Here is an 11,759-nt window from a genome sequence, read left to right as displayed (position 1 = left end):
GAAGTTAATCATTGGCAATGGTATGAGTTCAAATGGCAAGGAGACATGTGTTAAGTTAATCATGAACTAATGAATATCATGCAAGATGGATGCAAGCATCAAAGGCCACATTAAGATTTATCTCAAGGTAAGTTTGATAGAGTTGCATTGGAGTGAGAATATTGCCCAAATGATTAAGAGTCCTTTAAATTGATGAGTAAGCACTTCTAATACCACAAACATTGCCTCATGCATACTAAGAAGCCAATGTATACATGCTATAGACTTCCCGCCTCCACATTTAGAGTGGAGAATAATCACCAAATCATTAATACCTCACCTTTGAGAGAATATCAAGACAAAACTACTCATTTAGTCCAACCTCAAACTCTCAGCCCTTTTTTGAGAAAAATCAAGCCAAACTCATCATAATCCCCTTCTCCAATTCAAGCTAAAAATATCTCTAAGTACATATGAACATGAAATAATACTAGCTGGTTTTTTTTTTTTTTTTTTTTTAATGAAATAATTTTGTACCATAAAGGATTTTACATTGAGACAATTTTACATTTCGAAAGTAGGTTCTTGCATAAAAGAAATCTAATAAAATCATTACGTAAAAATAATTACCCACATACACACATACATATAACTTTTTTATTTTTTTAAATATGGGTATTACATAGCTCCCCTAAAGATGTTTTTGGTTAGTTGTTGTTTATTGTAATTGTCAAGAGAGAGACTTTTTATTATCATGCACATCTTTAAGAATTTGTCAAATTTTTTTTTTTTTCACTTTGCGTAAAGTAATGTTTTATATACGTTCATCATTTTGAGATCAAGGCTATACGCCCCCATTTTGAACTATCTTGATCTTAAAAATTCTAGCAAGGCTTTTTTTTTAATTACGGAAGAGACTTTTTCTTTTATATGCATGCCTCTTTTTCTCCAAATATCAGTTTCGAAAGCTTTCATTGTCATTGATCTGAGCCAATTTAAAAGACAATGTATTCAGATTTCGTTTAGAGCTTTGGAGTTTCGCTTTAACCAAGGTATATTTACTTGATGTAATGTAGAGCATTGTATCCATCAATTTGACTGCCATTATTTTCATCCAAGTTGCATACACCACAAGAATAATCCAATGATTTGATTTCCATTGCTAAATAATGACAAATTGAAACTATTTTTCAAGTTGTTAAAAATTAGAAAGCAAACAACTTTTCTTCAAAGATTGAAGCTCAATGTTTTGTCCGAGAAGTTGATGTATGAAAGGTTCAACTGATCGTCGATGAGAAGGAATAAGACACATTGAAGGACAACAAATATGTCATAAGTTGGGTCTGGCTTTCTGGGATAACAGTGAAGTTGAAGAAGTACGCGAGACTAATCTCTTGGTTTTCGGCTTCTGCCATCCTAACCTCTCCAAAAAGTCTTCGATCAACCGACAATTTTGAAGTAGAACAAATTAGAGGTGCCAAGCAATTGAAGATCAAGAAACCAATGCCACTTGCAAGTGAACTCACATGTTGTAGATAGACTTCTATGTGGATTCAAGCTCGTGGTCTGGGAATGATTCCTCCAACCGGAAACTCAACCAAACATAGAGATCCAAAACCTCCAATTTTGGCACCAACAGAGGAACTATCAGAAGCTCACCTCATAGAAAACTTGTATCTTTTGGTTCTAATCCTTACTAACGAACAAATAGTACAGACCCATATATTTTTAGGTAAAGTGAGATCTAAAGTGATTACCACAACTGAATCTTACGAGTTAGAATTTAGTAATTTCCATGGACTGGGAGTGAACATTCCACTGGTGAAATTTGAAAACTAAAATCCCATATTCCTCACAAAACAGGTAATCTAAGTAAAACTATATTACCTTGTGAATGGATTCAAGCTTCTTAAGTGCATCTTTCGTTTTTGGTACCTCAAGTGACCATGGCGTGAATATTTCCCGGAGCCAAACATGCCCATTTGTGCATAATTCTGTGCAAACTATATCATGACATAATGGTTATAATGGTTTCCAATAAAGAATAAACAATATGCAACACTCGAGAACAGTATTTTAGTGTTACCTGCATAAAGCCCCGGGATGAAATTTCATCATCCATGTCAACTGGGCTGCAAATCACAATGATCAATGAATCTATATTGAGCAAAGTTACAAAAAAATCTACCAACCATGCATGGTGAATTAAATTCTTTAAACCAATGAGATAACCTAGCGATAAGGGCATTCTAAACTTACAAAGTCAAACTCAAGCAGAAGTTTTTACCTTATGTAGAAAAGGTACTTATCATGCAACCTAAGAGGCAACGCATCGATAACAGTAGCAGCTTTCTGATCAAGGTGAAGGTGGAAGCAACGGAGGGAGAAAAACAATTTACCAAAGTCAATTATCATAAGTGATCGTTAAGAAGAAATATTACATTGAGGTTGACATGCATACCAATACTTCACAGTCGGCAATAAAATAATTGGTTGATAATTTGGCATTCTGTAAAAAATGTTTATGCGAACACGTAGGAGAAGAAAAGGAAATGTAAATATATATATATATATATATATATATATATATATATCATTAAACAAGTGGATTAAAATTCAGTAAAATAGACTGTCAACAATCAAATTAATTCTTCATCAGATGATAATTTTAGTTTTGTTTGAAGTTATCATATACTCATAGCAAACACAAAAAGAAGAGTCTTGGATTTAAATCAAAATATATCACCTAAATTGTTCAAATCGACTTAGATTGACGCTGCCATTCTGAAATCATTTATATCTTGTTTGCAACGAGCAGCCAGAACCAAATTGTTATCGATGTGAATTACAAGCGTAACATAATCACATAGTAGCTTTAATAATTTCCCACTAGTCTACTTTAGAATTAGCTCCAACAGTACACAATATTCACCTAAGACCACATGTGACAGATCCGTGTGCCTCACCCACTCTCACTGAGCCTCAGTTGGTTATAAGCAAGTATTTAAGATATATAGCCCATGATAAACACATATGGCAATATATAAAGGATCAAATGAAAACCAACCAGTATTTGGTAGAGGTCGCACTATGGGTGTAAACGTAAATACATATACATAAGATCAAGGGTAGGAAATAATCCAGCACTCTGCAATATAGCAACTGCACCCAGTTAGAAGACAAACAACATCATACTAAACCACAAACTGATGTCTATGCAATGAACATTTTCATTATAGTATAATCACCTAAAGAGTTGGAGATTGGGATTCTAGCGATGAATGAAGCAAGGACAAATCATCTGCATTTAAACAAGTCACTTCACCAACAGGAAATTTTGATCCATACCTGCCAGCTCTTCCTACCATAAAAACAATATGTCCGTCCTTATATACAGAATGCATCATTTCCATGTAAGAGAATAACAAGTTACCACTTGCACCAAATAAATGTATGTTTGTGCAAATTACAAAGTTTACGACATAACACACAACAGTACCTGCAATTTGTTTGACCTCTGGTACAGTGAGCTCTCTCATCTCAAAACCATCAAATTTCATCTTTGTTGAGAATATGATATGATCCGTGAAATGTTCAGATTAAGACCCATCCCAATGGCATACCTAGCCACGAGAACATCAAACTCACTGCTTGCATCATTAATCATGGTTGCCTGCAGTCCTAAGGGGTATATTAACTCATAAAATGTGGTGATATCAAAAGGTTGAAATTATAAATCAATAATCACGACCACAAATCCACAATTAAGTAGAAATCTGAATTTTACTTTTTCTCATAACATGAGTGTAGCATGATAGTAAAACGCTTGTAACTAAAGGAAATCATTTGTAGTTTGGCAAGATGAGCTTTAAATACACAAAAAGAAACTAGTACCTATCTTGTTCGAGTCTTAGGTGGAAGGGAACCATAAACAACCGAACAAAGATGTTTTCCCACAGTTTCAGTTTCTTTCTAGCAATACAATAGACGATATAAATTCACTTTGACAATTTAGTAAAAAATAATTTGGTCAATAAATAGAATAAAAAAAGAAAAAGAGTATCAACACGAGTTGAAATAGCATCGGCACTAAAACATTAAAAGAATTTCCTTTCTAAAAGCTGAGAAATAAAAGTGAATGTTAAAATATTAGAGATGCACAATCTATTGAGAAAATTGGGGTTGACACTTTTAAGAATAGCATGGTGCTTTATCAATCAATGACCAGTTTGGACTCACGATTGTCCTTTAATTCCCAATTTCTTTCAAGCATCTCTCTTCCCAACCTCATCTCCCATGCACCTCAAAGTATAGAATCTTATCATTATCAAGATGCTTCAAAGCTTATTTTGAGATAAAATTTTTATTTTTCTCAACCAACAAACATAAGTCATGCAATTCTCATACCCAGTCAATCAATCTAACAACATCTATTCTTTAGGTTAACCCAGCTTGTTAGAAACTTGGATGTTACAACATCTATTTCACCCTCCAGAGAGGATCTTATAACAGATCTAAGTTCTAGAAACTCTTCTACCTAAATATAGTTATCCATGAAGCATGCCTAGAATGCTAAAGAGTTCACATCATATATAGATAACCTCACAACTGAAGGACAAACCATCAAGCAGGAGAAAACTAAGGTAAGAACATGGACGGCCAGAAAAAAAATGTTGAAAAGATATCTTGGATTAAACATAAACCGCACACACATGCACCAATATATTTCATGGCATACCAAACAAATACAAGAGATTGCCATCACTACCTTTAATTTGTATATTTTATGGCATGAAAAAGTTACAATGCAGTCACCTGTCTTTATATTAGAAAAAGAACCGAGAGGAACCTTCATTGGAACAAGAGGAGAAAGTCTCTCATAGAAGTGAACTAAATCAAAGCCACAAACAAGAATGCTTCGAGAGAACAAAGAGAATAACATGAGACACCAGCATAACATTGAACAATTAGGCTCATAAAAGCACTTAACCAGTAAAATATCATTCATATATCAAAACCATGAAATTTAAGATAAATCAACGATACTATACTTTGTTGAATAATCTACGGAAAACATGTGGACATTCTCAAAATTTCTCGGATTAACATTCAGACTCTTTTGTTCCCTTCCTCTCAAGCATACAACTAAATTTTCCTAAGTGAAAACCAGAATAAATATAAAGGATAATACCCTGCATACACTTAGCTTCTGACTAAAACACTTGTAGATGTATTACTGATATTGTAGAAGGCTTCTAATTATTGTCAGCCTTTTTGAATTAAAGTGAAATGAACTTACAGTTTAGATATAATATGGGATTAGTAAATACATACAACTTTATTAATAGTTGAAAATTGAAATGAATAAAATCCATGCACAATGAAAAAAAAATCATTAATAAAGAATTATTTAGCATCCTTATCACTCTAGTCTACAACCAACTAAATTACTAAACAAGAAAATACTTGAGACAATCTAGTTGCAAAAATATCCTATTACCTCAAAATGATCACCAGTCACTTTTAATATTTCCTGAATAAGAGGAATAAAAGTTGGATCTCCACAAAGGTGAAGTTCATCGACAGATATTCCTAATAGAGCTCGTGTGAAAGAAAAATCCCTCGTCTTACAACTCAACATCTGGTCCAAAACAAAAAAGAAGGAACACTAATCAATTAAGAAGCAATGTTCAGGACAATAGTATTTCGCTATGTGGCAAAATGTATGTTGACTTGCAACTGTAAGGAAATCAGCTACCTCAACACAGACCTCACTTAGATGGTAGTATTTCTCTATGTTTAGGACAATGTATTTTTCATATACCTCAATAATTATGCATTTCCACATAACACGACAATCTCAATTTGAACAACACAAACTGATCTTTAAAATCTTTTTGAAATATGGTAGAAAGCAAATCTCTAGAGTCTACATAATAAAACCAACTTGCCTGAATTTCATCAACAATTTTGCAGTGGTAGCTGGAAGTTACATCAGCCATTTCAACTGTCACAACCTTGTGTTTTGCACCATTAACCTCGTCTCTCTCTTGTCCTATAATAAGATCACAAGGAACTTTTGCCTTGTTCAACCGTTTTGTAACCTCCCAAGCCAGCAATCTCAGAGGACCACAATATATTCCTACAGAGAAGGAAAATGAATGAAATATGTTCACAGATGTGTTTGCATTATCATAGCAGCTTCCCATTAATAACTAGGTAAACTAAATAATCAATATCACTGCAAGTTTAGCCTCACAACATACCAGATGGACTTGATTCCAGTCGCTTCAAAGCATTGTACGTCTTACCACTATTTGTGGTACCCATGTGCAGAATAACCTTGCACTGCTTACTTCGAGCCTTTGTATACAATGTATGAGGAGAACTGAAATATGACCATATTCAATTATGAGGATATTATATGTGCATGAAAGTAAGAATTTTATCATTAAAAAAGAATACAAAGAGGAAAATGATACATCGTTGGATCGTAAATTCTAAGCTTTTAGCTACAGCTTTTATGTAAACTCAAGCTTTGCCTCCATTTATCCACATACCATACGAAATGACTGACCCAAAATTAGAGAGATCCACTAAAAGATTGAGAACTCACATTATATAAAGTCCTAAAATTTTCATCCTACATACTACAAACAACATTATTTAAGAATGACTGTTTAATGTAGCCAAATTAACGTGCAAAATCTAAAAGAAAAAGATTACCAAAGTGAAAACACAAAAGAAATAGAAAAAAAAAAAGCAACTCATCTAGAAGACTAGAACACTATGCAAGAGAATAGGAAATTGGTAGTTATACTTTGATTCTTATAAGTCTTACATAATTTGCAATTGCATATCCAAGGAAAACCTAGTTTCAATTTTCAACAGTTGTGGGGAACAAAATTCTTATTTCAGGTCAGTAAAATCACGATGTGTTGTACCACTGGAGCTGCTATACTATTTTCTTTTTATCAACAACATTAATCAAAGCCGTGACTTTCAATTCCAAGTGCAGGCAAGAAGGCCCCACATTACCTGCGAGGCATGTGGAATTAGAACAGTAAGAAACAACATGAAATATCAAACTAGTTGTCAAATGATAGACTCACAAATGAGTCCATCTGGAAATTTTGTTAAGATAAATACTAATAAGTCATAATATTCTGTACAGATACTACAAGTAAAAACATGTTGGCTATAACAGCTACTGACATCTAAAAGTTTTGGTCAAAAACATTTTTGGTCTGTTGAATGGGTAAACAACAGCTATCTCACATTCTCTTCAAATCTCTTCGCTATTTTGGAGAGAGAGAAGTATGACAATTGAGAAAGTGATGCTCTAAGTCTGTGACCTCCTTTCTCTCAATCCAAACAAGGGTTGTACGCATCTCTATAAATGGTAAAAAGATAAAATCGGACTGAAAGACAATATACCAACCTATTAGTATAAGCCATATAACTGAACTTGATTTTAATGCTTCACTTTCCCTCGTTGCTTAACAAAGTTGGTAAAACAAAACTACTAAAGTTTCCAGTAACCCACACGAATTGGAGAATGGCCACACGGGAATTGGAGAATGGGGACATATAAATGTTCCAATTTTCGCAATGAGTTCAAAGCATTTGGAAGCATTGACATATGAAACAAACTACAAATGGTAAATAATGTATCCCTCATATTGCAAAATAAGAAATTTAACTATTGGTACAATTAACATGATTAGATCACCTAAGTCAAATGGTTTCATTAGCCTCACGAATGCAGGGATTAGAGATTTCTCAAGTTGCACGAATGAAGCATAACATTCAAAAATTGAACCTTTTTCTAAGCTAACATATCTCCATTTAGATTGAATGCATAATGCAAAGTTCAATACTTGTGCCCAATTTAATCCCACTACAATCAAATTTTTTTACCTTCATATCCTAAAAGAAGAACATTTCAAAACCAGGAAAACGAGAGAAAACAACAACTTCTTAGAGCTTGCTTTTTCCCCAACATTTTCTTAGCAAAAATAAAAAATCCCATATTCTTGTAAAAGACAAGGTGGGTTTGGAAGAAGATACCCTGGAGAGTGCGAGAAACGTCCACAACTGAAACTTTTCGGGAAAGTATCAATGATGCCGCCATTGTTTCTGGGTAGAGAATTGAGATTTTTGCCAAAACAAAAGAAATTGATGCAAAAAAAACGCTTCTGTTATTGTTGTGTTTGTGAGAATTGTCAAACAAAAACTAGAAGAAAAGCAACAATTAATAAAATCACAATTTGTTCTTGTCTCTCGAACACTCAATGTGCAAAACTCACGTTCTTTGGGTTCGCTGTGGGACTTGGTTTGGTTTTACTCACTCAACTCACAGTTTGGGTCCTAAAGTTAGAAATTTGTATGTATTATTGGCTATTAAATGACTAATAGTACAAACCCTCATTATCATTGATGATGATATGGAGGTCAACGTGCCCAATGAAAAAGGGTTGAAGACTCCAAAATCTTGTATTGTACCCTATAAATATCCTTGTATTCAAGCATCATTTTGGACATCTAGGGTTAGGCACCGGTCGATTTTGTTCGATTCAGATCACGATTTGTTCAGCTTAATAATAAATTACAATTATAATAGAATTAAAATGACTTATTGAACACCTGATTAAGAAGATTATGCTTATTTACAACATCTTTGAAACTCAACTCGAGTTGTTAGGAGAAATGATTGGTGGGAATCAAACCCCACGAGAGTGCATATGCATGATTGCTTTCTACCATAGCCGAAGTTCTAAAAACGCTAAGCATTAGTTGAGGGGGGGGGGGGGGGGAGTTGTGACCTAGCGCCTAGGCGGATTTAAGTAAATTTATTCTATATTGTATAAACAAGTGTCTGCTTACACTTAAAAAATACATAATTTTATTGGGATACATAAATTGTAAAACAAAATGACAAATACATAATAAAGTATTAGAACGTAATGAAAACATTGGGAACAATCATATAATGTGTATTCATTCAAGTATTTAATAAGTCTCTAAAAAAATGTAAAATGAAAGTTATTTAATTTCTGTCAAAATGAGAGTCGCGACCTAAGCGGTGCCTAGGCGGGTTTGGGCATGCTAGGCAGGCACCTAAGCAGATCTATGTACCCTTTCTTAATTTTACAAGAATAAATATGAATCGGGGCGGTAGTCAGCCGCCTAATGCCTAGGCGGAGCCTAAGTGACGCTAGATGAGAATTTTTAGAATTGTGACCACATCAGTAAAGCACCATCTTCAACTTTTATTAATTTTTTCATCCACATTCACTTGTGAAATCTTATCAATATTGTGTTTTATTGTTCCACTAACCAATTTTGAAAGACATATTCAAGGATTTTGAAGGTAGAAAGCAAAGTTAGACAAATTGAATTTCAAGGGTTAATTTGTTAGAAAGTTAGACACAACTCAATACACTTCAATACCAATATCGCCGTTCACATCGTTGGTATCGTTCCATGTATGTCATGTATTTGTACTTTGTTTATTTATCACCCGTTTGATGTCAATCAAATGACAATAACAACCTCTGCCAAATTCTTTCCACACTTTTGCAAATGTACAAAGCCTTAAAATTCAAACCTAACGATCCAACATGGCCGAAATGACAAGGATATGAAGGGGCTTGGATATATTGGACACGCACTAAAGGATCTTCTAAATTCACCCAACTGTTTACTTATATAGAACTCAATATACGTGATGACTTGTGCCTCTAGTGGTAGTGAGCATTTGCCCTACTCCTCCTCTAACCTCCCTCGTCGGTTGTCACAAAGTAAACAGAACAAATCGGATGTTCCAAGAGTGACAACTGATGGGGGCATTATAAGGCGGGGAGCAGAACCCTCCGGCCAACGGTCAATTTTTTTCTCTTCTTTCGATTTTTTTCAATTAACAAATAAATCACATTGAAGGGAAAATTTGAAAATTTTAGAAGAATAAATTTTGGAGGTCAAGTGTATCGATCAAATCCTTGAGAGCACAAGGAAATCCCTGGAAAAAGGATGAACAAACTGGCCCATTTCTTAGCTGAATGGTTTGTAGACAGTCCACTTCATCTCCAGGTGGGCTGCAAGAGTCTACATTCTAACTCATTGGAAATGAGCTTATTTCTTTGGTTTTGCAGTACCTTTATTCGGTACTCCAGCCATGAGGCGATTGTATATTGCTCGTTAAGGAAAACGATTTTTGCACACTTATATTATTTTTTAAACTTATTTGAAGGCCATGAATAAACATGGAGTGGAAATTAAAATGTGTGGCGGAAATCATTTTCCTTTCGTCAATGTATTATTGGGTAAAACTTAGTTTCATGTATTTTACCGACACGAGTCGTCACAATTATAGGACCATCCTAGTGTTCCATGTTTTGACATCAATCATATGCCCCTTCTCTCCTCTCCACCGGACCATATATATATATATATATATATATATATATATACACACACACATATATTTTATCACAAGTGGTCTTTATGCTTTGACAAGCCTTAGCTTAGTTTTTTAATATTTCAAATTCATTAATTTCGTCTTTTATTTTGGAGAAGGCCATCAATTTTGTGTTTGCCGTTAAATTCAGTTAAAATTTCTATTAATTTGCTTATGTGGCACATGTATAGAACACCAACAACCAATCACATTACGCCACATAATTATGGAAAAATGCGAGTTTTTTCATTTAAGTTTGTGTAAATCTTGTTATTGTTATTTTTTTAATGTTATGTCAAAGTCCAATTTGGATTGACCCTTCATTCAAAGAGAAGGAGATAACAGAGAGGAAGGGGAAAAATATGGGGGTGGGGCGGTGGGGCGATGGCTGGCCGCTGGGCTTTTTTTTTTTCGTTTTTCTTAATTGGTTTTCCAAATTTTAAATCTTTTAAAAATTAATTGTTTATATAATACATGTGGCGTAATTTGATTGGTCATTGTAGTCCCATGTTTTTTTTTTTTTTTTTTTTTTTTTTTTTTTTGAAGAAGAAGAAGAAGAAGAAGAACTGGCATCCAATAGAACCAGGGCCGAAGCCACAAGACAACAGAAGCTCACCGAGAGCAAGCAACAAATGAAGCAAAAACATTCAGCAGAGGAGGAGGGTCAACACAACTGACGCGGCACTAAGGCCACGGCCCCCCCTCCCCAGCAAAACAAAAAATTAATGAGGATAGGGTAACCCATCCTTGTTCAAAACATGGACCAGCGAAGATGGAGGGTGATTAACCCAAGTAAAGTCGCACATCTCCGGATTACTTCTCGACGCCAACTTATGCGCCGCCGAATTGGCCGATCTCGGAACCCAAGACCAGCGACAGTCTTGAAAGGACCCCCTTAGGCGCAAAGCCTTTGAAATAAAGGGGAAAGCCTCCCAGCTGCCCCACGAAGACCCCTGAGCTAAATTAAGGATATTCTCCTTGGAATCAGATTCCACAATGATGCATTCCAACCCCAACGCTTTGGCCAACTCACACCCAATCAAAATCGCAGAAGCCTCGGCTGCAGCCACACTAGGCGCCCCAAGCTGCACTCGTTTAGCAGCCACAAAATTCCCCTCATGATTTCTGACTACAACTCCAGTAAAGCCGCTCTTAGAATTAGCCTCCCAACTCGCGTCCACGTTCAACTTCATGAGAGGATGGCACGGGGGAGCCCAGCGGGCAGGAGGACTAGAGTTTGATAGAACCCTCTGAGGACGACCCTCAGAAGTACCAATCGCCACCATAAACCCATTCACCGAGGTCAGGATTGCCATGATGA

The 11,759-nt window shown here is 35.1% G+C and overlaps 1 pseudogene; it reads right to left on the bottom strand.

Moving 5' to 3' along the window:
• Positions 1-1,309: 1,309 nt before the first annotated feature.
• LOC137730669 (DExH-box ATP-dependent RNA helicase DExH16, mitochondrial-like) lies at positions 1,310-8,113 on the bottom strand (annotated as a pseudogene).
• Positions 8,114-11,759: the final 3,646 nt, after the last annotated feature.

The sequence above is a fragment of the Pyrus communis genome, chromosome 4, assembly GCF_963583255.1.
Source record: "Pyrus communis chromosome 4, drPyrComm1.1, whole genome shotgun sequence".
Taxonomy (NCBI): domain Eukaryota; kingdom Viridiplantae; phylum Streptophyta; class Magnoliopsida; order Rosales; family Rosaceae; genus Pyrus; species Pyrus communis.
The sequence above is the reverse complement of the archived record's forward strand: the minus strand, read 5'-3'. Positions and strand labels throughout refer to the sequence as shown.